The sequence below is a fragment of the Bactrocera tryoni genome, unplaced genomic scaffold (genome assembly GCF_016617805.1).
Source record: "Bactrocera tryoni isolate S06 unplaced genomic scaffold, CSIRO_BtryS06_freeze2 scaffold_11, whole genome shotgun sequence".
Taxonomy (NCBI): domain Eukaryota; kingdom Metazoa; phylum Arthropoda; class Insecta; order Diptera; family Tephritidae; genus Bactrocera; species Bactrocera tryoni.
The window spans coordinates 19,870,782-19,884,120 of record NW_024395824.1 but is presented as its reverse complement, the minus strand read 5'-3'; the positions used below and the strand labels follow the sequence as shown (position 1 = coordinate 19,884,120).

Below are 13,339 nucleotides of genomic sequence, written 5' to 3'. Positions count from 1 at the left end.
AGAAGTTGACACATTTACGAAATAAATTCAGAAAGCAGTTTGGGATACTACTCCGGCTATAAAGCAATAAATTATAGGTTCGAATTACTCTGAAGAAATGTAAATCCTCCTAATTAAAAAACAAATTTCCATGGAAATGGCAACAAACAAACTCACCACCCGACAAAACCAATCTTAATAAGGCAACAATTGAATTAAAACGAGAAATCGCTCATATTAAGAATGAGCCAATTAATAAATATTTACATACTTATGTATGTATGTATATCAAGATGATTACTGAGTCTGGAAAAGTACACAGTATCTGAAACGTCCAACAAGCCACGTTGCACCATTAAAAATTGCTTACTTACGTGGGCTAGAATTGCGATAAAGCTAATACATTTGCTTAATAATAAGTAATTGTTAAAGCAATTACCATACAAATCTTTGCTGAAGTTCACTTATCTTTTCAATACAGCAATCCGTCTGACAATTTTCCAAGCCTTTAGAATGTTTCCGAAGTTCTTTGGTTCCTTAGGCAGGAAAGGTTTTATATGTCTCGCCAATCAACTCTGTAGTAAGTTGGACCAAAAAATGGAGAATAAAACTAAACTGTGGCAAATCGGTTTATGTAAATTTTACAAACAAAAGAATCACCTACAAACCTTTTAAGTATTTTAGATGTCTACATCTTCGCGGTTATAGCAGAGTTAAAAACAGCGCGTCAGTCGTTACTACTTTTCGCATGGTTGCGCCAATTGGAAAAGCCAAGCGAAGCCAGGTCCTTCTTAACCTGGTCTTTCCAACGGAGTGGAGGTCGTCCTCTTCTTCTGCTTACCCCGGCGGGTTTGCGTCGAATACTTTCAGAGCTGTATTATTTTCATCCATTCGGACGACATGATCTAGCCAGTGTAACCACTATCATTTAATTCGCTGAACTATGAAAGAGGACTTTACTTCCCAATTGCGTAATTAGTCCGAAGTGGCACCGGACGTTGATCTTGGTGTTGATGCTGGTTCTAAGATAGAGAAAATTGTCTACAACTTCGAAGTTATGAATGTCAACAGTGACGTGGGTGTCTAGTTGCGGTGCGACGAATGTTTGTTTAATGACAGGAGGTCTCGTTCACCACCAGACCCATTTGTTTCGCTGCCTTATCCTGTCTGGAGAAAGCAGAACTAACTGTGCAATTGTTAAGGCCATTGATACCAATATCATCAGCATAAGACAGCAGCTGTACACTCTTATAGAAGATTTTACCCTCGCGGTGTAGGTCTGCAGCACGCATTATTTTTGCCAGTAGTAGTTTGAAGAAATCTCACGAAAAAGAGTCGCCTTAACTGAACCTCTTTTGGTATCGAACGGCTCAGAGAGGTCCTTTCCGATCCTGACGGAGCTTTTGGTGTTGCTCAACGTTAGTTTACACAGTCGTATAAGTTTTGTGGAGATACAAAATTAAGACATCGCCGCCGTGTTTGAATAGCTCGGCCGGCAATCCGTCGGCCCCCGCCGCCTTGTTGTTTTTCAGGGAGGTAATTCGAACTTCTTCATGGTCGGGCAATGGAACGTCTGCTCCAACGTCATCGATTGGGAAATCGGGCTCGCCTTCTCCTGACGTCATACTTTCACTGCCATTCAGCAGAAAATTGTTTAGTATGCTCTGGGCATCAGTCAGCATACCATATGCAAATACAGCCAAATATATCTTTCCATCACGCTCGATGCTAGATTACGTTGGAAAGAGCATATGAAAATAAAAATAATTGAGCTTAATTTGAAATTGTCTAAAATGAAATGGCTAATTGGGCGAAGGTCAAACCACAGCAAATTACTTCTTTATGAACAAATAATCAAGCGCAACTGTGGGGATGTGCCAATGAAAGCAGTTTTTATATTATACAACGCTTTCAAAACAAGATGCTAAGAGGCATTGTTAATGCTCCTTGGTACGGCAGAAGTGCTGATATTTATCGAGACCTAAGGTGAATACACTCGCCGAAGAAATAAGGATTCAGGCAGATGTCCACTACAAAAGGCTTAATGCACATGTGCACGAAGAGGCGAGAAATCTTTTCTTAGACACATACTTCTCTAGTCGATAATGTCGAAAAAAATTACGTAGTTTGAAGACTTTCTTTTGTATATTTAGATACTAGAACACGCTTTACTCATAGATAATACTACTATTACCATGTATATGATATCCATTAGTTAGATTATAACTATTAGTTAAAGAGATATAGTATTCTTGTGAAGCAACTTGTGTTAGTTTACAAAAAAATGGATCACAAAGTATTTCGAGTGTTAATAAAGCATGCCTTTTTAGGTAAAATTCTGTTGAATTTGGTCTCTGAACCAGGGAAATCAACCGTTGAAAAGAGATTTGCTAAGTTGGAAAGAGGCGAAACTCTGAAGAGATTTCGAGTGCTCTTTAATCGTAATAAAACAGAATTTTTGCGTCGGTGTGTGACAATAGAAACATAGCTCCATCATTTCACACTGGAGTCCAATCGACAGACACTATAGTGGACTGCACATGATGAACCGGTTTCAAGCGCGGAAAGACGAAAAAGTCGGCTGGCAAGGTTATGACATCTGTCTTTAGGGATGCACATGGTATAATATTCATCGAATGATTACTGAGCCAGTTATAATCCTGCACTGTGTATTTGCTTGCAGCTATATTCTATAAAAATATTGTATTATTTTTGAGGAAGGATCAGTTTGAAATAGCACGCATAAACTTCATCATTTCCGTTTAAATATTCCTCCGATAATAAACGCGTCCGATCGCTGCTAAATTCAAAGTGCTATAGGGAGAACCGCGGCCTCCGACGCGATATTTAAAGGCACGCTCCCGCCGCACTGGGCGGCCGGTACCACCGCAAACGCTACGTCTCGCTATTTTTAAATCTGTAATATCTTCAAAAATATTCATTTAAAGCAAATGCTGTACAGGGCCATATAGATCTATATTAAATCAACAATGTATATAAGGTATTCAATTGGATAACGAATAATGCTGTATTGGTTAAAATCGCTTCGAAAATTAGCCATTATTTGTCGTAAAAAGTAAATGACAAAAAACTGTTATTGTGGGATATCCATAAGAGATAGAAATACACATACCATCGCGGAATTTTCTGGAGACTGTTTCAATGGGTACAATACTTAGTGTATTATTTTGATAAATCTCGTCGGTTTCAGCTTGCGTTTGCAATGTTAGCGGAAAAAATTTAATTCATCACATTAGAAAACTCAAAAATAACAGTATTTCTCCACTATTTAATGGATATTATTATACATATAAATCTTCCACTTCTCTATCTATTAAAAAAACCGTATCAAAATTTGTTGCGTAGTTTTAATGATTTAAGCATACAAAAGGACATAGGTACAGAAAAATCGACTTTCTTTTATACAGTGTATTGATATGGTTTATTATTGTTATCGTTATTATTATTATTATTTTTTTTTGAAGAAATGAAATATTCAAATCATTCTTACAAACATGAATTTTGAACAAATACTTATAATATGAAATACAATTTTTGTATTTATGAATTGTATTGAATTTTAACATAAAGGGATAAAAGGTTCAGACGTTCTTGAATTATAAACGGTGTAACTAACACAACTTTCTTTTATACATATAGATGTGAGGTTGTTTTTATTATTGTTTTTTTTTTTTTTTGAAGAAATGAAATATTCAAATGATACCTACAAACATGAATATTGAACAAATGCCTATGATTTGAAATATAATTTTTGTATTTATGAGTTGTATTAAATTTTAACACAAAAGAGTAAAAGGTAGCCTATGTCCTTACCCTGATTCTAAGCTACCTCCCCTCCAATTGTTAGAAAAATCGGTTCAGCCATTCCTGAGTTATAAATGATGTAACTAACACGACTTTCTTTTATATTTATAGATTATGCTTTTTGACTGTGATATAGAGAATTTAATATGTTTTTATTCATTATATATATATATGTATATAGATATTCTTTAAACACATTGTCAAAAGTGAGAAATTAATTAAATTACATTTAAGAAAGCATTAATGAGTACACGGCTTGTCTTTTAATTTGTCGTTGTTGGTTATATAGTCGGCAAGTTCTCTTCTGTAGTGGTTGAATGATCTAAAATGTCATCAACCGAAGTGGAACCATTATTAATTAAAATGTTATAGAGATTACAGCAGACAAGAAACCAATGGCATCAAAATGGTCACCGCAAAAACGTCTTTTGTAAAGAGATCAGCTGTAGTTTTTTTCCCAATAAATTTTTTTTCTGATACTAAGTTTTAAAATACAGTTAAGAGCTACCATAATATGTGAACAAATTTTTGGTTCACTAAATTTAAAATTTTTCACAGAAACAATTCTGGAAAAATTGCTTTTTTCGGTCTTCTTTCTGTGTATAACCCCTTAACCCCACATCTCGACAGGCTAAAGTTTATGACATACAAATCTATTGCCATTCCCGTTGCCAAATCTGTATGTGGGCATTTGTTATCATAACATTATCATTTGCGGAAAGGCGTCGGGTAGGTATGTATGTTCGCGCCATCGTAAAGGAGGAGTAGAGAAACTATCAGCTGATGTTATGTAAGCAAAGGCACAGCTGAGAGGTGCCACTGTAGAAACGTCAAGGGGAGTCCGGGGTTGAGTTTCTATTGGAATCCAAGATGGCCGACTTTTTACCAAAAAATGGTTGCATTTTGTTATTTTCTTAAAATTTATAGAAAAGATGACCTGAAAATATTGGTTATATATAAAACTTTAATACATATTCAAAAGAAAATCGTTTTATTTTAATATATATTCAAAAAAAATATGAGCAAATACATGAAAAATTAAGTTTTTTATTTATGCCTTTTTTTAACTGTGGTAAATTAATAAATGTTCACCACAGAAAATGTAACGCACAAATATGCAACCATGCCGAATAGTGATGTTCAGAATATGCTCATTCGCCGCCATATTTATGTTTTTGCCATCGTAAAGGAGGTTTTTGCAAGATAATTTGTTTGAGTTTATTTCAAGGTACCCTCCTTTACGATGGTTTATTTAGTTATTTTAATCTGGAAGAAGTGTTTGCAAATTTTCCTTGGGAGGATAAATAACAGATCGACTGGGATTTTATTCCAATAAAAGTACGAAATAACTAAATATGGCCTCGTTAATATTGCTGAATAATGGGTCAGGTGCTGCTACAATTTTATGATTTAAGAGATGAAAAAGCGATACGCGATGATGTGAAGTACTAAAATGTAGTTATCAACTTAGTTGGTCGTGAATTCGAGACAAAATTTTAATTTCAATGACGTGCTCGTGTAAGGTGTACGTCGCATTGTTGGGTAAGCTAAAATTAAACTTTATTTCAAAAGATTTACCATGTATTTTTTAACGTTTGATTCATTTGTCTGCTTTAAACGCTAGTCCCGAACTAATGAGCTTTGTGCTTGAGGGTGGCAGCAACTTTTTGAAGAGCAAATATACCAGGAATGTGCTGTTCAATTGCGCTGTTGCATTAGGATGCGCCAGTTTTACCTAGTAGACATTTAAACATCCTGGGCCCCGTAGGCGAATATTTTGCCTAGTTTTATATATATAATCTGAGACATACAACTCGGCTTACTGTTGGTGGAGTAGCCGAGGGCGCAGAATATTAGCTGTAAGAAGCGATTTTTCTTTTAATAGAAAATTGTATTTTGTGTAAGTATTGGCGCTTGAGGCAGTAATAAAAGCGTATTTTGACGACTTATTGTATTATTATAGCAAAAAAGTTATTTGGTTTTTTTCATTTTATTAGCGGTTATTTACAATTTCCTATTTTATCGGTTTGGTATACCGGTAATGTATTCTTTGCCTTTTCTGAAATGGTTTGCATTTTATTTATTCTTTGAAGGATAGTATCTCCACGCCTGGCTCAGATATGGCCAGAATGGGTACTCCTTAGCCATGGAGTTAGGACTGTGACAATAGAGGGATCTTGCGAGAGTGGCCGTGAATGGGGAACGGCTTCGATTCGTGGAGTAGAGAATTCTTCATAATTAATTTGATGCTTTATGTAGCTAATTCCCATAACCCACCCATATGGGGAGCGCTTTGATAGATGTGCTAAAAGCGACCTTAGCTTGTAAGCGTAGGTGCGTCAATGTATCGCATTGGGAGTATTGTGATCCCTTAACTTCCTTTTTGATTTTATTTACATTTGAAAATTTAAGCCTCTATGGGGCAATAGTGTATAAAATGTGTCGATTTTTCGACTTTTGGAGAAAATTTTGTTGTATTTTATGTTTTAGTGCATATGCACTTATTTGGCGTTTAGCAGCGGGCCACATAACTTCAGATTTTTTGAATCAGGATTTTGTATCATTTTTGGCGAAAGCCATCCTGCGGGGCCGAAAGTTTTATGTGCTTTTAATATATCGACTGTCAGAGGGAAGTCTGGCTTTGTTTTTTATACCTTTATGTGGGGTATTGCAAAATTGTGGCTTTAGTGGTTGTCGTACGACGTACCGGCCATTATTTGATCCAGTAATTGTGGCTTTAGAGAAGTGCTCACAATACTGATCTTTTATAGTTTTGTTTGCTAATGGAAGTTTCTTTAACTTTTGCGATTTACTTAATTATGAATTAAGGTTTTTGTTCTCAACCTGAGTTGATCTGGTGGTAACTGGTTCTATAACTAGTCCACTTTGTGCTTCGCTGTGCAGCGTTTGAACTTTTAGTGCCTTTGAGGTGTCTCTTGGCAATTTTTTGAATTTTGGGTATCGGGATTTGCTTTTGCAATTAAACCCGTGGTTCTTTGTGAATAAGCGCTTCTTTGGGGTGAGATGGGATATCTGCTGTAATGAAGCATTGAGTTGTGTATTTTGTGACAATAGAGGCAATTATATTTGCTTTTGCAAGTTTTAAGATTGTGTGTATGGGACAAGCATTTTGTACAGAGTCTTTTTGATCTGACAAAGTTGTTCCTTTCGTTAATATTTAATTTTTTAAACTTCTCGCAAGTTTAGAGTTTATGCCCTCCTGTACATAGTTCGCATGACATATATTTGTTCTGTTCGGATATGAACGAGAGCGTTTTGTGAAAGCTTTTGTTTAAATTTTTGTTGCTTCTAGCTTGGGGTCTATTGAAGCTTCTATTTTGGTCGTGTTTAATGATCTTAGTTTTGATTATTTTTTCTTCTAACCTTTCCGCAATTTCATATTGGGCGGTGAGAAAATTTTTCATTTGCTGCCACGTTGGGCACTTTTTTCGTGATGAGAGCGATTGCTCCCATAGAAGTAAAGACTTTTCTGGTAATGCGGCGGTGCATATGTTTACCAGAATTGGGTCCCAGCTGTCTGTGGGAATATTTAGTGTCGATAGAATCGACAAACAATTTGAAACAGTGGGTTCTAGTTTGATGAATTCTACACTTGTTCCTTTCTTAATTTTTGGCAAGTTCATTAGTGTCGTTACTTGCTTATCGACTAGTATTCTGTCGTTTTCATATCTAGCTTTTAGAGCTTCCCAAGCCAAATTGAAATTGTCGTCATTTAATGCGAACTGTTTGACTACTTCGCCTGCTTGACCTTTAGTTTTGTATCTGAGGTGATACAATTTTTGCGCATGTGATAATTGAGGATGGTTTATGTACACGGCCGTAAACATGTCCCGGATGGACGGCCATTCTTCATAACCTCCGTAAAAGGTTTCTGTGTCACATGCGGGCACCTCGAGGTGGATGCCTGAACTTGCCTCTTGACTGTCTATTTGTGACAGCTCTACTCTACTGTGGGGAGTAGGTGCAATTGCTTTTATTAGCTTTAATAGCTTTCGTTTCTTCATACTGGTCTAAGCAGTTTTCATATATTGCGTAAGCCGAGGATCTGAAATAGTGTATATCTGAATCGTCAGAATCTAGAATGACGTCATGAGCCGCTTGGAGGCGAGTCCAAAAATGTTTAAGGTTTTGGCTTTTTATTTCTAATAACGATTCAGAGTTCTCATGAATCGGTGAAGAGGCAAATCTAGTGCAGTATCGTAATATACTGTCACTTTATGAAATAAATTTAATAGCCTGTTTTGAGCGTGTGGCTCCTGCAGGTTTATTTTGATTTTTTCGTTGTTAACCATTTTGTTATATTATAAAAATATTTATATTTCTTATTTTATATATTTATATATAAAGTATTTGTCAAAGTTAATTAAATTTTTCTCAGTGTAAACTGATTTGTAGTATCTAATCGAAGCGATGTAGTGTAACAAATTGTATACTCTTTTAAATAAATAAGAGTTTTTTCAGATTATATCAGTACAAACGTATATTTTATTAATATCGTTTTGTATATATGTATTTGCATTGGTATTATTTTTATTTATATTTTACTTTGAATCGTTAATTACTATTAAACCGCGTTTTTTATACATTAAAATATTTGATGTCCGAAATTTTGTATTTAGGTACACCCTAATACTCGGACTTGTATATACATATGTATGTATGTACTTATGCTTTGTGCGATTGAGAGCTCGTTGAAGAGATCAATGCGCTTTGCTTGTGCTAATGTACAGGTATATGATCAAAGAATATGCTGTAATGTTTTGTGTAATTCTGCTTGCTTTTGTTTTAGCAATATATTTACACGACGAAAAGAGCCCGAAATCGAATTCGGTAAAACAGATGTTTTCCGTATGCACTATTATATATAAATACGTGTAATATACCTGCACTCGGTAAATATGCATAGGTATGTCGGTTTTGTTGTTTTATATTTTTTTTGTGTTGCTTTTTATATTGTAATTTGAATGGTTGCCTTTGCTTATTTTGTTATATGCATCTGACATGCTGCTTTATTAAGCAGAAGGGATATTGCCGAAAATTTTTCGCAAGTAAATGCTTGTAAAAATATATTTATTTTATACATATATGTAGGCATTTTGATTTTTTTTCGGAAACGTAAGTTATTACCGTTTGGTACCTGTTTTGTTATATTACCCAAACGGATTTTTTAATACAGGTTATATGCATTATTATATAAAACTGTGATTTTAGGAATACATATGTATATGCATATGTGCTTAAGATACAATAATAATAAATGGAATCGACACAACTCACTTTATCTTCCCGCAGGGGCTTTTTTTGGTGGCTAATATTTGTATATACATGTGTATGAATGTACATATGTATGAGATTTTATTTCCAATTCCTTGTATCTTCTATAGTCTTCCAGCAGTCTGGCTTCTCCTATTTATCCTTCTCTGCTGGCTTCTTGTATGAGTTGTTTGTTTGTATGTAAATATACTTGTATTTGTTTTAGTTGTTCGCGCCCGTTTGTTTCGTTTTAGCTAATTGTTTTGATTTTCGCGCCCGATTGTGTGGATTATTTTTGTTTTTTGGAACAGTTTACTTGTTGCACTCTGTTTCTCTCCACTCTGTTCACATTTGTATTTTTGTCACCTCACTAATATACACATATATTTATATGTGTGTATATATGGATATTTATGATTTTATGTTCTTTATATATGTAAGTAAGTACAAACATATGGTTTTTTTTTTTTTTTTTTTTTTTTGTGTGTCACTGCACTTTGTTTTGTTTGGGTCAGTGCATTATGTTCCCGCACTTTATTTTGGTTTTCATGGCATGTTCCGCACTCAGACCTCGCGCACTTTAGTTTGTTAAATCCATTTTTGTTGTTTTTTGACACACACGTTTTATACTGGAACTTTTTATTTTGGAAATTATTTGTTTATATATATATTTTTTCTCCAATATTTATGTATCTGTTTGTTTAAATTCTGCCACCGCACCATGTATGTATGTATGTATGTAAAAACGTTTCTTTTTTTTTATAAAATTTTGTACGAGTAGAAACCAATAGTGCCTTTCGGTAAGGCTCGAAGGACCATATTTACACGGGGGCAAGAAAAAATACTTTTATATTTTTCAATACAATATACTTTAATTAAAAATATGAATTTTGACACTTCACATTTAACAATAAAAATGTATGATAAGTATAAAGTTGGTTGTTGAATGATGAATGCTGGATTGATCCGATTTAGTATACGAGTATGTACATACATATGTACATATATGATGTATAAGCGAGTTAATTTCAGCGCGCGGGTTGGGTGTCGAAACAACGAAAATTTGTGCTTACGCGGCGCAGGGTAGAGTCGAATCGGTGTATAGCGAAAGTTGAAGTGTTGATGGGCGAACTGCAGCTGGCGAATGTTGACGTGCGAAAATGTGTGTGACGAATGTTGATGCGCGGCTTGTGAAGATCGAATTGTGAGTCCCATCCCGTTGTCCATCATTTTTGTTGAGTGGGAACAAGTGTGGTGAGTTGTGTTGGTGTGGTGTGGTGAATTGCGCTGTTGCATTAGGATGCGCCAGTTTTACCGAGTAGAGGGGGTGGATCCTTAACTCATTTAAACAAAACTTTATTTCAGAAGATTTACCATATATTTTTTAACGTTTGATTCATTTGTCTGCTTTAAACGCTAGTCCCGAACTAATGAGCTTTGTGCTTGAGGGTGGCAGCAACTTTTTGAAGAGCAAATACACTGGGAATGTGCTGTTCGCGATGAACTCCCAGAGGCCAGCTGATATTTATGGTTCGGAAGATCGTTTCCTACGATACTACGCCCACACTTGGCGGTTTTTGTGTCGGATGTTGCACAAGCTATTGTCAATTGCGCTAAGGATCCTGATACTGTTGATCAGGTTTATCAAGCTGTTGGGTAGGTTTTGAGCAAAATTTAATATATATATATACTTTCTAATACGCTAAACACTCAACACCCACCTTGCAGACCAAAACGTTACCAGTTGAGTGAACTAATTGACTGGTTCCATCGAGTTATGCGTAAAGATGAAAAATGGTGGGGATACCGTCGTTGCGATCCAACCTTCCTATTGAAAGCCAAGTTCACTGAGCTTATCTGTCCTGGACTACCTATTGGTGAGCTATATATGGAACGTATCGATCGCGAATGTATTACCGATGTCGTTCCCTCCGACATACCGTGGTTGGAGGATTTGGGTGTACAATTGACCTCCATGGAGAAGCAAGTACCATAGGAATTGCGGCCATATCGTGCTGGGCAATACCAAAACCGATAGAACATCGGGAAAAACTACGTATGTTTGCATAAAACTACTATAATATCAACAACGCTAATAACAACAGCCAAGCAAATAATATACAACACTCATCAAATGAAAGTTGGTGGCGTTGGTGGCTAAGCAGCGATTTGAAAAAGAAACATTTTCATCTACGCGAATTACAATTCGTCTTTACATCTAATGAATTATGGTCGATTATGAATGGTATGGCAGTTGATAATTAAACTTTAAAAAACAAATAAATGTAATTTGGTTAATAATGAACCGCTATTAAAAATGAAGGAATTTGAGTTGTATTTTTATTTGTTTCAAACAAGTTATTATCGATTAGAATAATTTCAAACGGAATATATTTCGAACAATCGATGTATTTGTATAAACAACGTCAAACTATTTCTTGCATATAATTCTTATATTCACTCACATAGGTGTTAGCACTTTTTTAAATATGAAAGTATATAACTTTGAATATTTTCAAATATTATGCCAGTATTGCTATTGAGCATGGCAAAATAGTGTTGCGTAAACTAATTTAAACCTCTTTTTACTAGATATTGCAAATTTAATAAATAATTTCTTTAATAATCCTTTTTATTTAAAAACTTAGCTTAGAACTAAAAAATAATATGGTAGAACTGTTAGGATGGTCAAACACTCCATTTGGGAACTAGTAGGATTCCTGATCGCCTGCGTATAGCTAAATTCTGACATATAAAACGTATATGTAGTTTGTGATTACAAAAATTTATACTTAAAATGTAGGAAACATGGCTATTATAATTATTTCTAGATTTATCTTCAATAAAAAATTGTGTTTTACTGTTCAGACAAATTATTATGATATGTAAAACCAAATTTTTCTACAATATTTATCTTGTTTGGTCCACTCATTATCAAATGTAATCTCCAATTTGTCCATGAATAAGTTAACTAAAACGCTTAAAAATATATAGCATATTTATCTATATCATGAAGATATAATTAATTTTTTTGATAACAGCTATAAACTTTACTCTGTACAAAAATTGAATATAGTATTTATAAATGTTTGCATACACATAGTACTATAACATATTGTTACAAAAGTAGTATTAAGTTTGGTACCACGTGTATTTGTATTGCTAAATGCATCCCTTGTTATAAACATTGGGCGCCGCGGTTGTATGTTTGTCTACTTATAACATGAACAACAGCGGCATGTTTATGGAATGCATAACATCATAATATGTGTTTGGCTTGCTATATGCAGTCCTTATTATAAACATTGGGCGCCGCGGTTGTCTGTTTGTCTACATAAACATTAACTGTATACGGAACGTATAGCATTATGTTCTTATAATTGCCAGACGCAATATTTTAGAAGGACACGTCGGCATCAGCGAAGAGTTCGTGGCTATATAAGCCGTGGCAGCGCCAACGTAACCACCCAGTGTTAAGAGTAAACTGCTATAGTGAATAAAGAGATTTTGTTTGAATTAAACGGTTTTTTTTTTGGTTTTATTTGTCAATCCATGATACGAACCTAGAAAAGTAAATTCGCAATAATTGGGGTCAGAAGTGGGATTGTCAAATAATCCAAATTCAAGATGGTTAAATTCGGGGAATTGAGAATTCAGCAGTTAATAAAGGAACTGGAGGAGCGTAATTTGCCGATAAGCGGACAAAAGGCGGATCTGCAGGCACGATTACGTGAAACAATGGAAGCGGATGGAATTAATGTGGACGAATTCGAATTTGATGGTCCAGAAACTTCTACAAAGGTAGAAGAAAAAGTAGAAGAATAACGAACATCATCAAGTGTAGACATGAACATGCTGTTAGTGGCTATTAAGCAAATGGCAGAAAATGCAGTGCAAACAGAAAATCGTCTGGCATAGCAAATGACACAAATAGAGTCTCGCCTTACACAACAAATGACTGAAAATAATACGCAGTTAGAAAAGCGTTTGGTACAACAGATTACAGAAAATAATACACAAGTGCAAGAGAAATTTTCAAAATTTGAAGACGAATTAAGCACAATAAAAAATGACGAAGAAAATTTAAAATCAGAAGTTCTTCAATTAAGTAATCGTGTGCGAGAACTGCAACTACATGGCCCTGCACCATCAACAAATAATCAAAGATTGAAGGCACCCACATTCGATGGAAGTATTCCATTTCAAATTTTCAAACTTCAGTTTGAAAAGACAGCACTGCCCAATAACTGGAATGCAGCGG

The 13,339-nt window shown here is 35.0% G+C and overlaps 1 pseudogene; it reads left to right on the top strand.

The window, feature by feature from the left end:
* Positions 1-11,400, top strand: part of LOC120779899 — a 61,012-nt pseudogene extending 49,612 nt beyond the window's left edge.
* Positions 11,401-13,339: the final 1,939 nt, after the last annotated feature.